The 24,084-nt window shown below is 38.0% G+C and overlaps 1 protein-coding gene across 1 annotated transcript in view; it reads right to left on the minus strand.

The window, feature by feature from the left end:
- PCDH15 (protocadherin related 15) overlaps positions 1-24,084 on the minus strand; it is a 1,035,697-nt gene that overhangs the window by 747,784 nt on the left and 263,829 nt on the right. The window lies entirely within an intron of this gene.

Raw genomic sequence — 24,084 nt, forward strand, 5'->3', positions numbered from 1 at the left:
TTCCTTCCTTCCTTCTTTCCTTCCTTCCTTCTTTCCTCCTTCCTTCCTTTCTCTCTGTTTGCCTATAAAGATAATTTCTAAGTGCTGCTTATTTAGGATATAAGCTATCCATCATAGCATTGTGCGATATGCACAGTTGATATGAGTGTCATCTCTGTCTTTGTCAATATCACTGATAAATATGTTTAACAGCAAAAAGTCAAGCACAGATACATTGAGTACAACATTAGAGACCTTTATCCAATTGATTTTGAAATATTCATGATATACCATGTTTCTAGTCATTTAATTCGCCAAAAATTGACCTGGTCATACTGGAGTCTAGCTCAACTTTCTCCATCTTTTCTACAAATATTTCTCCATCCTTTACACAAGGTGTCTCATGATTTTGCTTTAATAAAGAAATCTTATTAAATGCTTCATTAACATCTAAAGTATATCTACAGAATTTCCATGTACTATCAGCTTAAGAAGGCTCCCAACCTTCCTGCCTCCAAATAAATTAATCAAGATGTGGTTGCTCTCATTTCCTTGTTGAAATCACGGTGCCTCTTTGTGGTCACTTTTTCATCATGCTCTATCTCTGTGAAAGTTTACGTAGCCAATATTGACGAGTCCTTTTTTTTGAGCAAGAACAAATTCTCAGGCTTGATCATACTAAAGTGTCTCTGAGCTTCTAAGAGGCAGTGCAAAACAATGTAAACAGCATTATATCTGAACTAAAATCTCCTGGATTTTTATATGACTCCAAATTACTAATAATAGCAAAAATTCAATTAAAACCACTATGAGGTTCCACCAGGTTTAAGAAGAAGACAAAAAAGGGAATTAAGTGCTGGAGGGACTATGGAAGAATAGCACCCTTAAGAACTTGTTGGGCTGTGAAAAGATCCAACTATTCTGGAAAAATATTTGCAACCTTGCCCCCAAAGTCAATAAACTGTGCATTCCTTTGGCCCAGCAATAACATGATAGGGCCTATATCACCAAGCCGATCAAAGATAGAACAGAAAGACCCAGAAGTACAAGCATATCTATAAGAGCACAGCAGTAAGTGGCAAAGTCAGAATTGGAACACAGATTCTGTTGAAACAAAATTGAATTGATATTCCTTTATCACTTCTCTTCTTCATGCTTCCTCTCATACACTTCAGCCAGCTTGTTCATTTAATTAATCCAATGTCTTTCATTCATTTTTTTCATCTTATTTCATTCACTCAACAAACCTTTGATAAGTGGCTTCTTTAAAAAGAAGTGGTGCTTGTAGGGAGGGGTTAGACAGAGTGGATACAAGGTGGAGAAAAGATGGTTCCTGTCCCACCAGAGCTCATGGTTGAGAGAAGATAAGACATGATCATGAATGACAGCAATGACAAATATTCCCCCCAAAATGTACGAGAGATGGTCAAAGTGTAGAAGAGTTGCAAGGCACGTTGGAGAAAGTGAAGTTTCCCAAGGACCTCCTTATGATGTGTGCATGGGGAGGGGTGGGACCTAGAATATTCTTAGGTATTCACATTTCCATGCCACTCCCCAGTGGCACTCACTGCTCAGAAATCTTTAGCAGCTTTCTCTGACTTGCCAATAAAGTTCAAACTCTGTTACTTAGCATTTAGTTACCTCCAAATCCCTTAACCCCTTGTCTGTCACAAGTCATATCTTACCAAACCCAAACTTTGCATAACACTCACCATTTGGTCCCACTTGCATTCTGTTTGAGAATATTATACAATTATGAAGATTGTTCAGTACAAATTTTTACAAGCTAATCTCATTTGGGCCATCCTACATGGGAATCCTATTACTTATTAGTGAAGAGTGTTCTATTATACAGACCACATCTGCTTTTCTACACTCTTTTCTCTGTTCTGAAACTTTATATTCTACCTCACTACTGTCACTCTTGGTAGGGGACCTTGCATCACATTTTATTGAGAAAATAGAAGCCAGAAGTGTTTCCTCTTTTCCCTCCCCTCTCCAGACTTCCCAAAGCTTCTTGGTTTTCCCTGACTTTCTCCTCTTTTGTTCTAGTGTCTTATGAAGAGATATCTCCTTGCCAAGGCTAAAAGCATTGCTTACATTCTTTATCTCAACCCTTCCATATCCCATAATGATATTCTCTCTTTCTCTCAGATGCAAGCACACTTTATCCACTGGCTCCTTTCTCACTGTCCACAAACATGTCAACATTTTCCAAACCTCAAAAAAAAATAGATAAAAATAAAACAAAAAAAATTAAAAATGGTCACTTTGTCATGTCCTTTGCTCATGGCACTGTTCTGTATTCTGTTTTCCTTTTCATATGCAAACTTCCAGAAAAGATCATTTAAAAGCATTGCTCCCCTTATCGAATATGAAATATTATTCTCTGTAAATTATTTTCCTTATGGGATATTGAATACATGGGGATGAAATAGTAAGAAATTATATTAAATTTCTATAAGTTGATATGAGCTTTAATTTCAGGTCTTTCTTTAATTTTTTTTAACCACAGAATATTAAATTCTTGGGATTTTTTTCATTTATTCTCCCTTTCTACCTGATCTTACTTTTTCCTTCTAAGTCACATCTTCTATTTGAGCCACCTTAAAATTCTCTTCTCACTTTTCCAGGCAATCATAATTCCCTTGATTTTGGTCTATATAACCTTCGCATCGCTTAGCTCTTAAACAAACTCTGGTGATATCATAACCCCCATTGTGGGTTCCTTCGTTAAATTCCTTCGTTTGGAGAAAAGGAAATAAGCATCACTTTTGATGCTGTTGTGCTATCCAGAGGCAAACTGGAATGATGAGATCATAGGAGCAAGTACAAGTTGGGGATCGTAATTTGATGGGGAATCCAAGATTTACGTTCTAGCCTCAGATTTGTCAGTAACCAGCTTTTTCCAGGGGGGTGACTTATTCCTTGACCTCAATTTTCTCATTGTTGAAAAGGAGCATATGGGGCAAGAATACTCTATTTTTCCACGTTGGACCAACCTGGAGAAGTCTCTTCAGATTCTGATAATATAAAGTTCATAGGAAAATTAGGACTTATTTCTATGACACCACAATGAGACAATTCCAGGCTTCGGATCATGTAGTCTGACCAGTACAGTGCCACTAACACTTCATCCATCTTTCCATAAACAACCTGGGCATTGTACTTCAATTCCAATATGGAGTTACATAGGGGAAGTCACATAAAGAATTTGATCTAAAAAACAGATGACGAAAATGATGGACTGCTCATATAGCAAGAGCAAGGGATACTCAAAGAAATCCCGCATGCTTTATTGACATCCTTATGATGTCAAGGGCAAGGAAAGAACATCCCCAGTATACTGTATGCAACCCTTATATCAAATTCTTGAACGTGGACAAAAATGTTTCACAAGAAAGGTTGTCATGGATGGATTTTGATCTGCAGTGAGGAAGGACACACCTACATTGATGAGATCACAGATTTTGTGGAGTATTGGGTTACTTTTGTTTAATTCTATAGAATCTTTAGCCATTTGCAGTGTGTAAGGTGCGATGATAGCTGCTGGGGAAACCGTGACAAGAATGAGAGAGTTCACATTCTTTAATAGTTACAGGAAAGGAATGGCTTCCCGTCATGGGTCACCCCATGGGCCTTACTGGAAATAGAGCCCTGGCCTTCTTGAGAAGAGATATTTGGGGAAGACCCCCCATTCCCCTGAAGTGCACTGACTTTAAATGCGAGTTTGCAATGATGAAGTGCCCCCTACCTCCCTGTTCTACTCTTAGACAGTGCTAAGGTTTAGGAAATTGACACTCTGTGCCCCCCACACCTCTTGTCCACATCACACTTAAATTTTCGTTTTGTTTGACCCAACAGTTATGCTAGTGCTGTCTTCTGGGACCAAGTAGGCCAAGTATGACCTTTCTATTCCACATGAGAGGTCTTCAGGATTATAACAACTTGCATTATGCATTCATATTCTTCAAGATGGCTGTGACAGAAATGCAGCTCAGCTATGTCATGTGAGTTTTATAAATAAGACTCAAATGGGTCAGGAAATGGCATGGTCTGGGCCCAGTGCACTTTTTACTTTTCTTCACTGAGAATGACCGTTATACTCTCCTGGGGGGTAGAACACCAACGATGACAACAACAACCAAAACCAGTCCTTGCTGACAGGACCTGCCTCCCTACTAGTCAGATACTCTATCTATCTTTCTAGCTATCTGCCTGTCTCTCTACTATACACAACCATCCCAAAGTATATTAAAAACAATGTCAATATTTAGTCAATATTAAGTGAGAGATTCAGGAAAGGATGCGATATAGCAATCACACCTAAACTGTGACTTGAAGAAAGTTAGGAACTCTTCAAGAAGGAGGTATGGAGGGCAACTCAGCACAGATAGCTACCTGTGAAGTAGTAATAAAATGGGAAAAAAATATCATTGACAAAGAACAAACAGAAGACCAGGCAGACTAGAAAAGAAAGTTTATGAAGGTAATATGAAATAAGAAAAAAGTAGGTGTGATCTCTATTCCACAGGGCTATAAATATTAGGATGAAGAGTTAACACTGTATTTTAATGGAAATTGGGAGCCGTTGAAGATTGTTGAGTATGGGTAAATATGGTCTCAAAGCTAAGCTATATATTAAAATATGAACTTAGCAGTTACACAGAGGGCTACTTGAAGAGGGTAGAGACTGGAGACATGAGGCTATTATAGTTGTTTGGAATAAATATGAGCAACTGGAAGAGTGTCTGTGTGAGAAAGGGATGAATGTGAGATTTGTGAAGGTCAAACATTATACGTTTATTTATGAGTATGTGTGTGCATATATGTATCCACACATACAGCGTGTATACACACATATAAACATACATATGAATATACATGCCTACCTATCCAAGTTAGTATTTATATATTGCTTTAAAGTTTTGAAGAAGCTTGGCAAATATCTCATTTGATCCTCACAACCACCCTAGGAGGTAGGTACCGTTATGTTCTCCTTTTTATGGATGAGGAAACTGAGGCAGACAAAGGTTAATTAACTTGTCAAATAGCTAGCAAATGTCTGAGGCCAGATTGGAATGGAATCAATAGGTTAACTGGCATGTATTAAGTATGTATGCCAGGCACAGTTCCAAGTGTAGAAGGTACAAAGAAAGGCAAAAGGTAATACCCAACCCTAGAGGAGCAAACAATTTAATTCAGGAAAGAACCAGCAAACAAATAGGCACAAATTATATACAGTTTCCATAGGAAGGCATTAGAATTCAGAAGGATTGGGAAAGGATGGACTTTGGTTGACACATGAAGGAAAGCAGGGAACGGAAAAGGGGGAGATGAGTTCTTCTCTAGGCAGGCCTTCCTGACTACAGGTCCCACAATTTATCCACTCTACTACAGCTCTCTGACTCTGTCTCTGTATTACTTAAGAGAGATCCTAGTAGAATAAATATCATCATACGAGTCTAATAACCAGTAGACATTACATTTCATTAATTCTGCATGATATATGCTTACATATGTAGGTTCTGGGTTTATTCAATAATATTACACTTGACGACATCTAAATATACTATTCAAAATTTTTATCCTGAGGTAAATGCTTAGATTTTAGAACTTGCCCCTCTAAAACAAAAGTAGGCTTCAAGGTTTGGTTTTCATGAAAACATCATAAGAACTGGCCAATCAAAAAGTTTCCTCTTCGCAAGCAACCAAACTTTCAAATTATTCATTGATAGATATAATGGGCAGCTAGGTGGTAAAGTGGATAGAGTGCTGAGTCTAGAGTCAGGAAGATCTGAATTCAAGTCTGGCCTTTGATATTTACTATGTGACCTTGGGCAAGTCATTTAACCCTGTTTCCCTCATTTTCCTTATCTGTAAAATGAGCTGGAGAAGGAAATGGCAAACCACTCCTGTATCTCTGCCAAAAAAAGAAACACACACACAACAGATGGGGTTGTGAAGAGCCAAACACATATGAAATGACTGAGCAATGACAACAAATTACTAAGATGAAGGATACTTATACTGCATGAAGCAACTGGGAAAGCTAAAACTGAAAAAAAAGTCTTAAGGTAAACATAAAAGGAACTTATCAGTTTTGGGAGGGCCCTCACAGGAAAGAGGGTCTTGTTTGTTTGATTGCTTGGTTGGTTGGTTGGCTTTTTGCTGTTGTTTGTTGTTATCCTACTTGACCCCAGGAGGCATTCCTGCATCAGAGCACAGGAATGAGAGTTAAATGAAAGGGAAATTGATTCTTGATTCGTATGGGTTGGACCAGTGGTAGTCATTCCCCAACACAGTGCTATCAATCAGGATTGCATGGGAAGGTAGTGAGTGCCCCTTCACTTGAAACTCTCAAGTGACTCATAGGTATGGGATCCCTTTTCATTATCATTTGTAGGGGGGCTCCTTTTTCAAATCATGGGATGAACTAAATGGCCTCTGAGATTCCTTGACTTCTAAATTTCTATTTCCCCACACATATACCTATACATATGCCCTGAGTTGCTTAATAAAAACACACACACAACAAAAAGCAATTAGATTGCATTAGTTCTGATAAAATCACCCTCAACTATTATACCTCGAGTATTGGCAGGTATTGGTACGTTAGCTATTTCCCATCTCCTCTTTCTGCTCACATCAGTTGTCATGCAAATGGTTTTGAATTCTTACTGATGGTTTCATAAATAATTCATGATATTCTATACCAGTGAACACCCTCCCAGCATCTACTAAAGGACCCTGGAATGCATACAGAGCAAGGTATGGAGCATTGTGAACAACAGATGCTTGAATTTAATGGATTCTAGTGGAACTGTGTAAAATGACTCTTATTTACAGAATTAACATCTGTCTTCTGAAAGGTTAAACACTGACTTATTTTGTCATCCCAACTGAGAAATAGTCCTGGTATCAAGAAATCATGTACCCAAAAATAACCTTACACACATCTGGATGGCAGTACACCAACCATCTGAGATGGAAATTCAAAACTTTCTCTGGAAATGAAATCAATTGATATGTATTTATTATCTACCAGATGCTGACCACTGTGGTCAGATACAAAGAAAAAGATTAAATCTTCCCTGCCCTTAAGGAAGTCATATGGTATATGGGAAGACAACATGTTCATAAATAGATACATCAGTTTCAGCAAATGGAGAAGTTTTGAATTCTGTGGATAAGTTCACTTACCTTGGTGGTGTACTTTCCAAGGATTTACACATTGATAACAAAGTTGAGCCAGAGCTAACTCAGTGTTTGGGAGGCTCCAAAGGAAAGTATGGGAGAGAAGAGGTATTAGACTGATTACCAAACTGAAGGTCTACAGAACTGTTGTGCTGACCTCATTGTTGTATGCCTGTGAAACCTGGACAGTCTAAAAGTGCCATGCTAGGCAAATGAATCGCTTCCATTGTCTTAGAAAGATTCTGAAGATCATCTGGCAAGATAAGGTACCAGACACTGAGGTCCTTACTCTAACTAAATTGTCCAGCATTCAAACTCTGCTTCAGAGAGCTCAGTTCTGATGGGCTGGCCACATTGTTTCAATGAAAAATGAATGCTTGCCAAAAAGACTATTTTATAGAGAACTCACATGGGGCAAGTGTTCACGTGGTGGTCAGAAGAAGTGATACAAGGACACTCTCAACAACTTTCTCAAGAACCTTAGAATTGATTATGTGAAATGGGAGACACTGGAACACGACTGCTCTGCATGGTGTGCCCACATCAGAAAAGGTGCTGTGCTCTATGATCAAAGCAGAATTGAAATAGTTCAAAGGAAACACAGGATATGCAAATTTAGAGAATCCATCCCAAATGTTCACGTGGACTGTTTGTGCCCAACCTGTGGTACAGTATTCCGAGCTCATATGGAACTGATCAGCCACAGTCAGACACACTGAAACTTGACTCTAGCACAGTGATGTTATTTCGGTCCTCTTGGAGGAGGAAGGACGAGAACCAAATAAGTATAAGGAGTGCTTTTTGTGGGAGGCACTCGCCACTCCAATGTGAGTACACAGGCTGGCTCTCCTGGGGAATGGCTACAGTCTTAGGGTTAAAAGGGAAGTTTGCACAGAATCCTAAAACTTGAGCATATAAGTCCCCCTTGGGGTACTTATTTTTAAAGTATACTTATTTTTTTAATAGTTAACTAGTAGACAGAATTATTTCAAAATAAAGGCACCTACTAAGATATAGTGAGAAGGGTAGTGACAATATTTCCTCTGCCCCCCCCATAAACATAGTGCACTCTCCCACAAATATACACAATATCAGTGGGAAACAAACTTAGAATAAAATTATAGTGAAACATATATGAAATAGCAAACATCAAGGCAACTCAACTATATGGAAAGTGTGGAGTAACATCCCATGGTGCCCTCATGCTGCTTTCCGTATTTGAAGGATTTCTTCTGGACTTTCAAAGTCTATTTCTATCATTGATTTAACTAAAATCCCAGGGATAATTCTGTCCTGAAAATATATATATATATACTGGCTCCCTTCTTGTCTGCCAGAACTCATGTGTCTTGAAGCTGCTCTTCACTCCCATTCACATAATACATATTACCTGTGTGTAATTATTACCTTTTGCTCCTTGTGGGATGCAGTGTCTCCTGTATGGCTCAGAGTGGTAGAGGGCAGGGAGAAGAAAGTCAAATCTTTTCTCCATCTATTCTTTGCTAGATGTACAAAGGTCACACCCTATGAAGCTCTTTTCTGTCATAAGTCACTTAACTTAATATGGCGATGCAAAATTAGTTTGTTTTTTTTTAAAGCCATTAGGCATGCATAGACTAGTCAATATCAGGTAGACCAGTTCCATCAGGAAAACTTCTTTATAATTTTTTAAATGGATGGAAGGCTGGAGACACTGTATTTAACATACTAATGCCTAATTACGTATATTGCATGCCACTTATTTTCCATGAAAAGATGGCCTAATAGGGGAAAGGGGAAGCCATTCCTCTTTTGGGAGGGAGAGCTGAGGAGATGTGGAATGGTTTATTACAGTTGGTTGTTTCTGAGCTCAGTATGACAGAAATGTGAAGACATCATTTGGCAGAATCAGGGCGACATCTCCTAAGGGAGAATGTCCTTTTTGCCATGGAGGAAGCCAAGTTTGCCTTCATCTCCAGAGGTTGTATGAGAATTCCCTATCCTCCTATCCCAGATGACAGTTCTTATTCCCCTGCTTGAAAGATGCTTTTTGTTGATTATGTCCTTAACAGCCTTCACCTCAGCAGACAGTTTTTTGGGTACAATTAAAGCTCAATATTAGTCAATGGTATAACATGGCAGTCAAAAGAAAGGAAAGAAATCATAGGGTGTATTATTAGAAGCCCAGTTTCAAGGAAGTGGGAACTGGTAGTAGGACTACTGTCCTTTTTCCTGATATATAGTAGGCACTTAGCAAATGACTGTTTGATTCTAGGTGCTGTTTTTTCCCGAGGAAATTACCAGCTTGGGCACAAGAAGAAGGATGTGAAGACCATGAGAGGCTTAGAAGCCATTATCTACAAAGATTATTGGCAAGAACCAGGCTGGTTCAATAACATGCACTTGATTTCAAGACAGAGGACTTGGAGTCACTTCTTGGATGTGCCATGGACTATGTGTAACTTTGGGTTAGTTGCTGAATTCTCTGTGGTTATGTTGTCATCCATAAAATGGCATCCTGTAGAAGAGGAATTAGGCTTGTTCAGCTTGGTTCTAGATCAAAGTCCAAGGAGGAAGAGTTGGAAATTAAAGACAGGTAGGTTTCTGCTCAATATAAGGAATCATTTCCCAACAATTCAAGTTATCTTAAAGTAGAATTATTCTGCCCCAAGAGATAATGACTTCCGCATCTCTGTTGTTTAAAACATGAAAGCTTTATGACCACTTTCTGTAGTAAAGGATGACATAATGTATGTTTGTGATCAGGTAAAAGTTGGATTACAGCACACATTTAGGTTTCAGAATTCCACCCAACACTGAATTGTGATTTTTCTGCTATGTTTTTTCTTTGGCAATGATTTAGAATTAAGAAGCCAGGTGTGGTGGCCCTTTTCTGGATTCCTAGAAATGGGGGATGCTGAAGCAAGTGAAATACTTGAGCTCAGGAGTTCTGAGTTATACTCAGTCTAAAGTCAATGATGAGATAGAGGGGAGGGCACCAGGCTGCCAAAGGCATAGGAAACCAACGCAGGTCAGAAATGGAGAAGTTCAAAGATTTTCTGCTGATTGACAGTGGGATTGAGCCCATGATTGACCTCTGTAAATTCCAAGCTGGGAGAATAGGGAGACTCAGGCTCTAAACAAATGGCTAGGGAAAAAAGGAAAAAAAAAGAAAGTATAAAAGAAGAGAGGCTGAACATACAATGAAATCAAGGGATGATTAATAGCTAGTCCATACGTACCATTAGGATATGTGAAAAAAGAATATGAAGGGAGCCCCCCAAATATTGGGGAAATCACACGGGGTGTTTTGTAGCAGGACATAGATGACAGATGTTATTTAAGAAACATGTATCAAGTAGTTAAAAAATAAAAGAAAAAAATCAAAGGAAACATTGAAATAAAAAAAAAAGATTTAACCATCAGGTGTGCTATGATCCACGGGGTCATGAAGAGTTAGACAGAAGTGAATGACTGAACAAAATCAAACAATAGAAAATAAGCCAACGTCACTGGGTCATAGAGTATGTGGACAGGAATGAAGTGTATGAAGACTGGAAAGTAGAAGTAGCCAGTCTGTGAAAAGGGCTGTATGAGTTGAGATCTGAATAGTGGGAGGATCCATATATCCATTGGATTATTAACAGTATCTCATATGAGCCTAATAACAACCTTGGGAAGTGGGTAGTATAAGTACCCCAATGAGAAAATTAAGATTCCAAGAGATTCAGTCTCTTTCTTATGATTGCACATATCACCAAAATTCAGCAACGGAGGGTGTACATAACTCTCTATGACTCCAAGTCCAGTGCGCTTTCTTGTTATGCCACTCTGTGACTCCTATAAGTTACTCAACATTACTGAGTATGTTCTTAGTGCTATGAAATTGCAATTGTGTAGACTGGGAGCCAGGAGTCTCTAAATATCATCCCCACAGAAGCATTCCGAGATCATTTCTAGCAAAAGAAGCATCACTGGAGTCAGTGAATAGATTTGCAAAGGCATTATTTTAAAAGAAAACATCTGTTCAAATGTTGAAATTCTTATGTGCTGGTCATTCTGTAAAGCCTTCCATTTTATTATTTTCTGTGTTCACTTTGTACTTAGCTAGATTTCTTATGTTTGTAATCAAAGAGAATTGATTAAATGCTTACCAAGTGGGAGATACTGTGCTAAGCACTGGAAATACAAATAGCAATGAGTATGTAGGATAGATAGTACCTGCCCTCAAACAGCTTGCACTCTCATGGCGGAAGATAATCCACAAAACAGATGAAACTGGAAGGAAAAGATGTCTTTCTCTTCATTCATGACTTGAGAACTTGAAGGTATCAGTGGGGGGAAGGTGAAAAGGGGGTTCTCATTTGAAAATGTCAGAACTGTAACTTGTATGTCAGCTGTATCTGGCCTACACATGATCATGTTTGCATTCTACTTCCTTTGAATTCCAAGTTCTAAGAAGTCTAACAAGACATCAGGTTGTTAAAAATGGAAATCTGGGGTCACATCTAATGGGTGGATAACTGTGGATGTCACTTGACCTCTCTGAGGCTCTCTTTTCTCCTAGGTACACACAGCAGTGAGGATTATTGGAATAATCCAAAAGGGTGAGTGTGAGGATCAAAGGAGGCAGACAATTCATGGAAAACCCTTTGCAAATTTGAAAACAGTATGTTTTCCAAAAGGGGCAATTGTATAAATTTATAAGTATATGTATATGTGTAAGTGTATGTATATGTACACATGTGTATATATATATATATATATATATATATATACATACATATGTTTGTGTATATATAACTATAGAATTACTTTCCTTTGTCATACTATGAATTTTATTTTATGCATTTAAAAACATTTTTTTTCTCAGAAAGGGTCCCTAGGCTTCATCAGATAGTCAAAGAAAGAATGGGAGGGGGAGGGAACAAATGTATTAAGTATCTACTATGTGCCAGGCATTGTGCTATGAACTTTGCAAATATCTCATTCGACTTTCACAACAATGAGGGAAGGTAGAAGCTATTTTTTTCCAACTTTGCACTTCAGGAAACTGAAGTGAATATAAGTTAGCTAGTATGCTAAAAATTACACAGGTAGTAAGTTCTGAGTCCAGATTCAAACTCAGGTCTTCTTGACTCCAGACCCAGTGCTATATCCATTGCATTACCTAGCTATCCACTGACTGACTGACTGTCTCTCTCTCTCTCTCTCTCTCTCTCTCTTTCTCTCTCTCTCTCTCTCTCTCCACGTGTGTATGTGCATATGTATACACATATATGTGTGCACACACGTATACATTATAAATATGCATACACACTGATTATGAGGGTATAGGAACTTCTACCAGCTGAGGAAGATGGCACCCAATCTAGAACTTTGTAAAAACATAATGTCAGAGCTACTTGAGATGCACAGGGGCCAAATGTCTTGGCTAGGCCTGTGCAGTGAAGTGTTTGACCCCTGTTCTTCCATGGTCCAGGCCTTGGGGCCTGTCTCAAACTGAGTCTATGATTTATAGATTAAGGAGAAAATGAATTTTCACTCTTTCTCCTTAAGGAACAAGTATAAATGTGAGGCAATATATTGGGAATGTGACAGTCAAGTGCATTATTCTTAACTCATAATTTTTACAGGAAAAAGTCAACTTAAATGATATCAGAAACAAGACATCAGGTTGTTAAAAATGGAAACCAAAAGGGAAATACTTAAATGTGTGGAGAATTATTAAAATATCTTCAACTTTCCTTTGGCTTCAGGCCCTTTCAAGTTATACCTTGCAAGCATCTCTACCTCTAGTTACAGTTTCATTAAGACTTTCCAGGTTATCTCCAATACATTTGGCAGTTCCCCCCGACTCATCTCTTTTCAGTTTTTATTTCCTCAAGTTGCAATTCCAGTCAAGCCAAGAATAATGAAATATAAATCAGAGGTTCAAAAAGTCACATAAATCATGGATGTGGCAGCTGATCTAGTCGACAGCACTGCGTAGAGTGCAAGAAGATGTAGTATGGATAACTTATTTTAGCTCCAGCTGTCAAAATGACAAGCAAAGACACCATCAAAGTCAGCCTCTCATACCAACACATGCCCTATTTCATAGGCAAAGGCAATAACAACTAAGTGAGCAGTCCTGAAAAAGTATGTGCAGTATTATGGGAAAGTCAAGGACACACACAACCCTTTCTCATGTTCAGCTACATTGCCAAAGTCAAGAGGCCTTTGAGAAAGAGGAAAGCTAGCAAATAGCCATGTAGGATCTGATGCCTTCCCTACTTCCCTTCCCCATCTCCCCCAAAAAATAGTTCAGAAAAAGGTTAGGGGTCTCGATATAATCAATCAATCAACATGTCTAAAAGACTAGTGGCAGACACTGTTGATATGTAGACCACAATGAAATAGTTTCCTTTATTTTCAAGGCGCCTACACGTGATCGATGGACACAGCCTGTGAGTATGTAAGGATATAGAAAATGCATATATAAGGCAGACTCAAAGTAATCCAGCCTGAGAATGAACTAGCATCCAGTGGAATGTGAAATGAAAGGGTTGAATGAGAAGGCTCCTGGGACACTGATGAGCCTTATTCTCTCCCCTATTGATTTATTTATTTCCAATTCAGCCACACCTCTATAAGAGAATCAGATTTCTGCTTCTTTTTTAACTTTCCATAGACATTTTCATCCTATCTCTAGTCAGGTTTTCACTCATAAATTCCAAATTCCAATTCCAAAGGCATTTTTTCATGTCATTTACTGAATGCATTCTCTGTACTCTTCCAAATTTTTACCAATATCGGACATTTGAAATCTCAGCCAACTTTCAAGCACCTCAAGAATGTTCCTTGATCTCCCTAGGGAGAAATATTATCTCCTTCTTTAGCTCAATCATTATGAAATGCTTTCAGTATCTTTTTTGCATCTTCGACACATTCACAATACGTTATTTCCTATTATCAGTAGGTGTGTATCTCTTGTCTCAATTAGGCTGCAGTCTTCTTGAGAGCCAGGCCCATATCTAGCATACCTACACATCATCCATTGTCTTCCCAGAGCTGTCATGTAATATACATTCACTTATTTTCTTGGTTACATTGAAACGTAAGCAATAATTTTGAACACCAGCTCTATAATATTAATGCCATGTCATGATATGTCAATATCCTTAGCTTCTCAAAATTTCTGCCAGTAATCTGTTAGCTCTGGCAGGATCAAACAAAATAAAAATGAAAGCACAAGGACAAGCTTAGTTGGAAGGACTGTAACTTTGTGGTATGAGGACTGGAATAGCTGAGCTCAGTGAGCTACATCTCCATGTATACCAAAATTGTATTTAATTTTCATAGAAACTCTTGAGGCCCATTCAAAAAGTCATGAAAAGGTTATAATTTGTGCCAGTGGAAGAAAGATACCCATCACAGAATATACAGACCTTGGAGTATAGAAATTGGTGAACTTGTGAAATGGAGATGTGCACACCATACTTTTTTTCATTGTTCTAAACTGTAAGGATGGAGGTGGGATTTCATTTTGACAAAATCATTGTATCCAGCCATATCTATCATTATATCTAGTTATACATACATTAAAAATGGAGAAACACATACACACATATATTTGTATATAAACATACAGGTACACACATATGTGTGTGCATGTATACACACACACACACACACACACACACACACACACACATATATATATATATACACATCTATATACATCTATATATCGAGAGAGAAAGAGAGGGAGAGGGAGAGAGAGAGAACAAGAACAGAGGAACAGAGTGAGGCATGGTGGGGGACACATATAGAAGTCAAATCTCCCTAAAACTCGATAGTTGTGTGGCTGACAAAGTCACTTTAACCCCTCAGTGCCCAGTCAACTGTTTAAGGATAAGTTACAGAGAAATTGCTTGTCTGCATCATTAGTGGAGGAAGTTTTCTTGACAAATAGGTCTCTAGAGTGATGAAATCAAATCTTTAGACTGCATACTCTGTGAATCTACGTATATATGAATGGCTACGTACATATGATAAAAGCTTTATAGAAACAAATTATCCAAACTTTAATACCGATGTTACTCAGATACCTCCTAACACCTTCTCTTAAGCTCTTTATCAATGAGTCTACAAATCAACAAACTTTTGGTAAGCATTCACCAAGTATCAACTGGAATGGAAGATAGTAAGAGAAAGGTGGAAGGATCAACCAGGTCTAAACATAAGTCACTTACTATGTTGTTTCTCAAATTCCCTTATCTCCTTGAATGTTCATATCCATCCATATCTGAGATGCATTAAAACATATTCCATGTTTTGCCAGTATAGGGAATACTACCACTGGAGTGAAAGGGACCAGAGAAGATCTAGGGAATTACCTGGGGCATAGGAAGTTAAATGTCTTCCTTGCTTGTAGACTCACAACTAGTCATCAGCATTGGCAGGATTTGAACTCATCTTCCATAATCCAAAGCCAGAACTTGATCCTGTGCACCACAGTGATTTTGTACTGCACATAAGTAAATAAATTGCCTTCTTTTCATGTTTTCTAATTTGATAGTTATAAGGTGGAAGCTCAAAGTGGTTTTAATTTTCATTGCACTAATCATGATTTGGAACTTTTTTTTCCATCTAGTGGATAGCTTGGATTTGTTTGAGAATTGTTTCTTCATACTTGTGATTAGCTATCAATCAGGAAATTGTTGTTATCCATATAAAAGTCAATTAATTCCTTATGTATCTTGAAGGGATGATGGTCAGAGGGTACAGAATGGGGTAATGTATCTATAAATGTATGTATTTCTGTATGTCTATATACTATATATACATATGTAAATTACTATATATGTTTATCCATAGATAGACATCATATATAGTTTGATTTTGCCTATTTGTCATAAGAAAGTCATTTTTCTCTTCTATTACAGGGGGGTGATAAGTGGAAGGGAGGAAAAAAATAGACTTATATTAATTTAAAAAATAGAGAGATGGAGGAGAAAAGTGACAAATATTGGAGGGGATTTAGGAAAATTGGGACACTAATTCATTGTTGGTGGAATTGTGAAATGATCCAACTATTTTGGAGAGCAATCTGGAAATACATCCAAAGAATTATTAAACTACCTGTATTCTTTGACCCAGCAATAGGTCTACTCAATCTATTTCCAAAGATTATTAGGGGAAAAGGAAAAGAATCTATATGTTTTAAAATGTTTGTAGTGGTTCTCTTTCTGGTGGTGAAGAACTTGAAATTGGGGGGATGCCCATCAATTGGGGAATGGCCAAACAAGTTGTGGTATATGATAGTGATGGTATACTGAAATGGGGAGAAAATTTGTAATCCAAATTCTTGTGAAAATAAATGCTGAAAACTAAATATGTTAAATAAATTAAAAAAAAATTATGAAATCAGTGATCTTAGAAAAACCCGGGAAGACTTGCATGAAATAATAAAGGACAAAATGAGCAGAACCAAGAGAACATTGCATGCAGTAAGAGCAATATTGTTTTAAGAATGACTTTTAGAGAATAAATTATTTTGACTATTGTAAATTGCTAAATTAACCATAAAGGAAATACGAAGAAGGATGCCACCTTCATCCAGAGAGAGAACTGATTAAAAGATGTATAGAATAATTTTACATAGAGGGGTGGAGACAAGATGACAACTAGAAAGGAAGGACTTGCTTAAGCTATGCCCCAAATCCCTCCAAACACCTGTAAAAAATGGCTCTGAACAAATTCTAGAGCTGCAGAACCCGCAAAATAGCAGAGGGAAACAGGTCTCCAGCCCAGGAGAGCCTGGATGGTCTCCGGGAAGGGTGTATCACACAGTGGTGAGAGCAGAGGGCTGCCCAGTGTGGGCCACACCACAACAGATCAAGCCCTGAATTGGGCAGCCTGAACTGGCCTTGGGGCCATGGAACAGTGAGCTGGGGCAGTTATCAGACTTCTCAACCCACAAATGCCAAAGAGCAGGTTAGAGGGAAACTGCGGGATCGAGTTAAGAGTGGTCCGGCCGCCAACTCTGGGGGTGAAGGAAATGGTGCAGCTCTGGCCATAGGAAGCAGGAAGCACCTGAGGCTGCTTCCAGAGTCCCTGGCTTACACTTTGGGGGAAATCTAGCAGCAGATCAGAGCGGGAGTGCAAGGAGCCCTTAGTGGGCACAAAGGCACATTCTCTTGCTGTGCCCTGCTTGGATCTGGATTGTGATCCTGGTTGGCGGTTCTTGGGGGAGGAGGAGTGCTGCTGTGACAGAGCCTGGGGTGATGGCGGAGTTGAAGTAGCTCTGAAAACAGCAGTGCTAGGACCATAAAGCTTGGGACAAATACTCTCTACTCTACAAGCAGTCATATCCTGACAAAAAAAGCTCAAGGGTTTGTTGGCTTGGAACATGAACAGGCAGAAAAAATGAACTCAGACTCAAACTCAGACTCTAGATTCCTTTTTTGGTGACAAAGACGACCAAAAGATGCAGCCAGAAGAAGTCAACAAAGTCAAAGAGCCTAAATCAAAAGCTTCCAAGAAAAATATGAATTGGTCTCAGGCCATGGAAGAGCTCAGAAAGGATTTGGAAAACCAAGTAAGTTAAGTAGAGGAAAAATTGGGATGAGAAATGAGGGAGATAAAACAAAGTCATGAAAAATATGTCAATGACTTGCTAAAGGAGACCACAAAAAATACTGAAGAAAATAATACCTTAAAGAATAGACTAACCCAAATGTCAAAAGAGCTCCAAAAATCCAATGAGGAGAAGAATGTCTTGAAAGGCAGAATTAGCCAAATGGAAAAGGAGGTCCAAAAGACCACTGAAGAAAATACTACCTTAAAAATTAGATTGGAGCAAGTAGAAGCTAGTGACTTTATGAGAAACTAAGATATTATAAAACAGAACCAAAGGAATGAAAAAAATGGAAGACAATGTAAAATATCTCATTGCAAAAACCACTGACCTGGAGAACAGATGCCGTGATCAAAAAAAGAGCCTAGACATCATCTTTCAAGAAATTATCAAGGAGAGCTGCCCTGATATTCTAGAATCAGAAGATAAAATAGAAATTGAAAGAATCCGCCAATTGTCTCTTGAAAAAGATCCCAAAAAGAACACTCTTAGGAATATAGTCACCAAATTCCAGAGTTTCCAGGTCAAGGAGAAAATACTGCAAGCTACCAGAAAAAACAATTTGAATATTGTGGAAACACAATCAGAATAATACAAGATCTAGCAGCTTCTACATTAAGGGATCACAGGGCTTGGAATATTATATTCTAGAGGTCAAAGGAGCTAGGATTAAAACCAAGAATCACCTACCCAGCAAAACTGAGTATAATCCTCCAAGGCAAAATATGGATTTTCAATAATATAGAGGACTTTCAAGCTTTCTCAATGAAAAGACCAGAGCTGAATAGAAAATTTGACTTTCAAATACAAGAGTCAAGACAAGCATGAAAAGGTAAAAAAAGAAAGAGAATTCATAAGGGACTTACTAAAGTTGAACTGTTATGTTTACACTCCTACATGGAAAGATGATGTGTGTAATTCATGAGACCTTTCTCAGTATTAGGGGTGTTGAAGGGAATATAGACAGAGGGCATAGGATGAATTGAATATGAAGCAATGATATCTAAAAAAAATAAAATAAAATTAAGGGATGAGAGAGGAATATATTGAGAGAGGGAGAAAGAGAGAGATAGAATGGGGTAAATTATCTCACATAAAAGTGGCAAGGAAAAGCAGTTCTGTTGGAAGGAAAGAGGGGACAGGTTAGGGGGAATAAGTGAATCTTTCTCTCATAGGATTCAACTTGAGGAGGGAATAATGTACACACTCAACTGTGTATCTTACTCCACAGGAAAGTAAGGGGAAGGGGATATAAAGAGGGGATGTTAAAAGAAGTGCCGATAGGGGGAGGAGGTAATCAAAAGCAAACACTTTTGAAAAGCAACAGGGTCAAGGGAGAAAACTGAATAAAGGGGGGACAGGATAGGATGGAAGGAAATATAGTTAGCCTTTTACAACATGAGAATTGTGGAAGGGTTTTACATAATGATACATGTGTGATCTATGTTGAATTACTTGCTTTCCTAGGGAGGGTGGGTAGGAAGGGAAGAGGGTAGAGAATTTGGAACTCAAAGTTTTAAAAGCAGATGCTTAAAAATTTTTTTAAAAAAATTGTTTTTGCATGCAGCTGGGAAACAAGATATATAGGGAATGGGACATAGAAATCTATCCTGCCCTACAAGAAAGTAAGGGGAAAGGGGATGGTAGGGAGTGGGGTGAAGGAGGGGAGGGCTGACCGGGGAACGAGGCAATCAGAATATATGCCATCTTGGAATGGAGGGGAGGGTAAAAATGGGGAGAAAATTTGTAATTCAAAATCTTGTGGAAAATAATGTTGAAAACTAAAGTATTAAATAGAATAAAACCTCAAAACAGGATAATTTTATATACATACACAGTTACCTATTTGTATGTAATAGCAGCCATCTCTAGGATGGGGTTGGGGAAAGGGTAGAAAAAAAGAAGAGGAAAATAAATTTATATGACGATTTTGTTGTATATTTGAAAGGAGTAGCAAGTTTTGTATAGTAGATTACACTTTCATGTACAATCACTTTTTTGAATTATTCTATTTTATAGAAATGCCTGTTTTATTCCATAAATGTGTATTGATATAAAAGATAAAAGGTAATTTTCTTTTAATTGAGAGGTGGGACCATATATTCCAGGTATGAAATATTACATGTGCTATCAGGTGAACTCAGTATTAGTTTTACTTAACTATTTTAATTCTTTTCTTTAAATTACATCTTTTTCTTTTTTTGGAGGGGAGGGAGGCAAGTTAATTGGGGTTAAGTGACTTGCCCAAAGTCACACAGCTTTGTGTCAAGTATCTGAGGCAGCATTTGAACTCAGGTCCTCCTGACTCCAGGACCAGTGCTGTACTCACTGCACCACCTAGCTGCCCCAACTATTTTAATTTCTTGCAAGAGATTTCTTATGAAGTGGGAGTAATCTGTAAATGTTTATGATTTTAAAACAAAACTTAGGGGCAGCTAGGTGGCACAGTGAGTAGAGCATCAGCCCTGGAGACAGGAGGACCTGAATTCAAATTTAGTCTCAGACACTTGACACATGTACTAGCTGTGTGACCTTGGGAAATTCACTTAACCCCAATCGCCCTGCTAAAAAAAAAAGAAAAAGAAAAAAAAACTTTAAAAAATGAAATGAGACCATTATCATATAAATTTGCTAATAAGTTTTGCCCAGATGATTTTTTTCTCTTTTAATAGTAGCTAAAATTGTTTTATTTATGCAAAAAACCTTTTCTGTAGGATGTTATGCAAATTATATATTTCATCTTCTGTGATCCTTTTTATCCCTTGTCTGGTCATAATCTCTGCCTATATCAAATGTCTATTCCCCATCAAACAATGATCCATCTATAGAATAATGGAGATTTAGAGCTGGACACTACCTTTACATTCACTTGGACTATCTCACTATTTTACAGATTAGGGAGAAACAAGACACTAAAGGTTAAGTCACTCGGCCAGTGCCTCCTTGTTAGTTAGGGCTAGACCTCAGAGAAGGACACATATTTTACTTCCTAATACCACTCTGCTCTTGGAAATCCTTTGGTTGTCTGCAATGTATTACATTCATTTGACATCTTGGTTTCACATTTTTATTCACACTAGCTATTCTGTTCTTTTGTTGATATCTCTGTACTATTCTCACTATCATCTGTTGTGCCCTCTCTAGCCCAGCATGGGAGCCCGTTGAAAGGAGTGCACTCAATTATACCCCTTGTCTCCAGGAAATCCTAGAGATGAGAAAAAAGAAAATACAATCCTGCTTGGGTTAGTGTTGTGTGCTGGTCTCTGTGGTAATGCAATCAGCTGCTTAATGTTGAAGGGTTCAGGGTCAGGGGAAAAAGCACAAAAGGACAGGATGGGCAATTCAGAACTTTTCTGTGCCTCATGAGTTCACAAAGCATGACCCCATTAAAATTGCCTAACCTGTTGTGAATTCCCTGATGATATGCACCTAAAATTCACTGAAAGGAGAAATGCACATGTAGGGTATAAAGGAAGGATGTCATGGTACATTGGAAAGAACTCAGGATTTAGAACTAAAAGACTGAGTTCCAATCCCAGTTTTGCCTCTTACAACCTACATGCCATTGGTCAAGACAGGTAACTTTTCGAGGCTTCAATGTCTTTATCTGGTATCTGGATAATGATTCTGTCTGACTAATTGATTTCAAAGGTCCCTTCCTGCAATAAATGTAAGGTCCTAGAACCTAGGATTAAATTTCCACTTTGAATTCGAGATCTGGGAAAAAAAAAACTAGCTCTTGTCCCAAATCTAATACAACTAGCTGTCTGACCCTGAGGAAGTCACTGACTTCTCCTGGGTCTTTAAAAAGTAAAGATCATCTCCCTGATTACTACAGACATGGTGGTAGTATTGGTGTTGTTGTTGTCAAACATTGCATATAATATCAAACATTGTGAATGATTGATATATTTATATAGATATGTAAATATGAATACACACAAATTTTCAAAGTTTTGTATGACTGGCTGCATGATATCTGAATGATTCTTTCCGGCTCCTTGCAATATTTTCTTCTTGAACTGGGAGTTCTAGAATTTGGCTGTAAAATTCCTGGAAGTTTTAATTTTGTGATATAGTTCAGGAAGTGATCAGTGGATTCTTTCACTTTCTATTTTGCCCTCTGAATCTAAGATATCAAGTCATTTTTCCTTTGTAATTTCTTGCAGTATGATATCGAGGCTCTTTTTTGATCATGACTTTCAGACAGTCTAATAATTCCTAAACTATTTCTCCTCAATTTATTCTCTAGATAAGTTTTTTCCCAATGAGATATTTCACATTTTCTTCTATTTTTCTTATTCTTTTGACTTTGTTTTGTCATTTTAAAAAATCTCCTGAAGTCATTAGCTTCCACTTGTCCAACTCTATTTTTTTAAACGAAGTATTTTCTTCAATGAGCTTTTGTCCTTTTTTAGTTTTTTTTTTTTTTTTTTCCAATCTGGCCAATTCTGTTTTTAAAGGAAATTGTTTCTTCAGTAAATTGTTGTGCCTCTTTTAATACTAACACAATTCTGTTTCTTTAGGTGTTATTTTCTTCAGTATTTTCTGTGCCTTTTTGTCATTATTACTCAGTCATTTTGTTCATGTCTCACTCTTCATGAACCAAATTGGGGTTTTCCTGACAAATACATGCCAGTGGTTTGCAATTTCCTTCTCCAGATCATTTTACAGATGAGGAATTAAGGAAAACAGAGTTAAGTGACTTGCCCAGTGTCACACAGCGGAGACCACGTTTGAACTCAGGAAGATGACTCTTTTTTTTTTTCAGGCCAGCCTCTCTTATCTACTGCAACACATAGTGCCTCTTTTACCAAGCTGTTAAACTCTTTTTTATTATTTTTTTCCCATCAATCTCATTTCTTTTTCATGTTGTTCTCTACCACTCATATGTGTTTCTTAAAAGTTTCCAGAAGTTCTTGCTGGCCTTAGGAGCAATTAGCAATTATCTTTGAGATTTTGCTTGTAGCTGTTTTCACATTGTTTTCTTCTTTTAATTTTATGTCTTGGTCTTCCCTGCCACTGTGGTAACTTTTTATGGAGAATTTGTTGTTGTTTTCTCGTTTTCCTAGCTTATTTGTTTCCTTTGAACTTTATGTTAAAGTCAGGCTTTGCTCACCTGGGGTGGGGAGGCACTGTGCCAAGCTTCAGATTTTTTCATGCTGCCGTTTTCAGAGCTAGTTCTGGGAGTTTGCATGTTTTCAATGTTTTCAAGGTGGTGTTATTCTGGAAGACGCTTGTTCACTGCTCTCATGGTCTATGCTTTGGTCTTTACCCAGGAAGAGGACCTGCTGCCCTGAAGTCACAAGTACTAGTGCTCTTCTTAGCCCAGAAACTGTGAGTATGGCCCCTGACCTCTTGTGACTAACCACAAGTACTGCTCTCTGCCCTGGAACTTCAACCCAGAACTACATATAGGCAATAGAGTTGCCAATCAGCAGCAGCTGCTTCCAGTGCCAGCAAAGACTTCCCTGAAATTTCTTTCTAATCAGTGTCCAACCCCTTTTTCATCTCTGAGAGCTCCTGAAGCTTCTGCTCCTGATATGGCTGCTGTTAAAGTTATTTCCAAGTCCCACTGCTGGTGCTCCTGCCACACTCTGTGCCTGAGTATATCCCAGCATTAGAGATCTCTCCTGTAGACTGCCTCCACTATCTTAGGCTGGAAACATGTATCCTTCTCCCTGTTTGTTTTCTGTGCCACTTCAAAATTTGTTTTGAGGAATTTTTTAAAAGTTGTTTGGAGGGGAAAGTAGAGAGAGTTTAGCTGGATCCTGGCCTGTACTCCACCATCTTGGCTCCTCAATTTGTCTTTCCCTTTCATAAAAATATCATCTGTTATAAAGGATGGTTTTCTGTGATGGGGAGGAAGGGGATAATGGTGAAAATAGGTGATTTAAACCAAAATATATCAATAACAAAAAGTCAATTTCAGATTACATGATCTCTGAGATAATTTCTTTCTCTAAAATTCTCCCTTTCCAAAATTCCCTAAGTAATTTCACTTTATTCTGCTAACTTGGAAAGTTGTATTTCTGAGTTATGCTTTGCAATTCCTAGTATTTCTATGTGAAAGTCCCTAGGAGTTGTCATTATTTTAGCTCTAATACTTGACTCATTTGACACAGAAAACAAATTAAAAATTCAAGTGACTGAATAATCCCTGTGGCGCAATCTACATCGAGTTGGATGAAGAATCCATATGCTCAATCAATCAATCCCTAAATTTTGGGTACATAATGTACAGAGACAATGAGCTAAACTTGGAATTGGAGGAGGAAGGAAATGGGCTAGATTGCCTTTGTGGA

Source organism: Trichosurus vulpecula, chromosome 8 (assembly GCF_011100635.1).
Source record: "Trichosurus vulpecula isolate mTriVul1 chromosome 8, mTriVul1.pri, whole genome shotgun sequence".
Lineage (NCBI taxonomy): Eukaryota > Metazoa > Chordata > Mammalia > Diprotodontia > Phalangeridae > Trichosurus > Trichosurus vulpecula.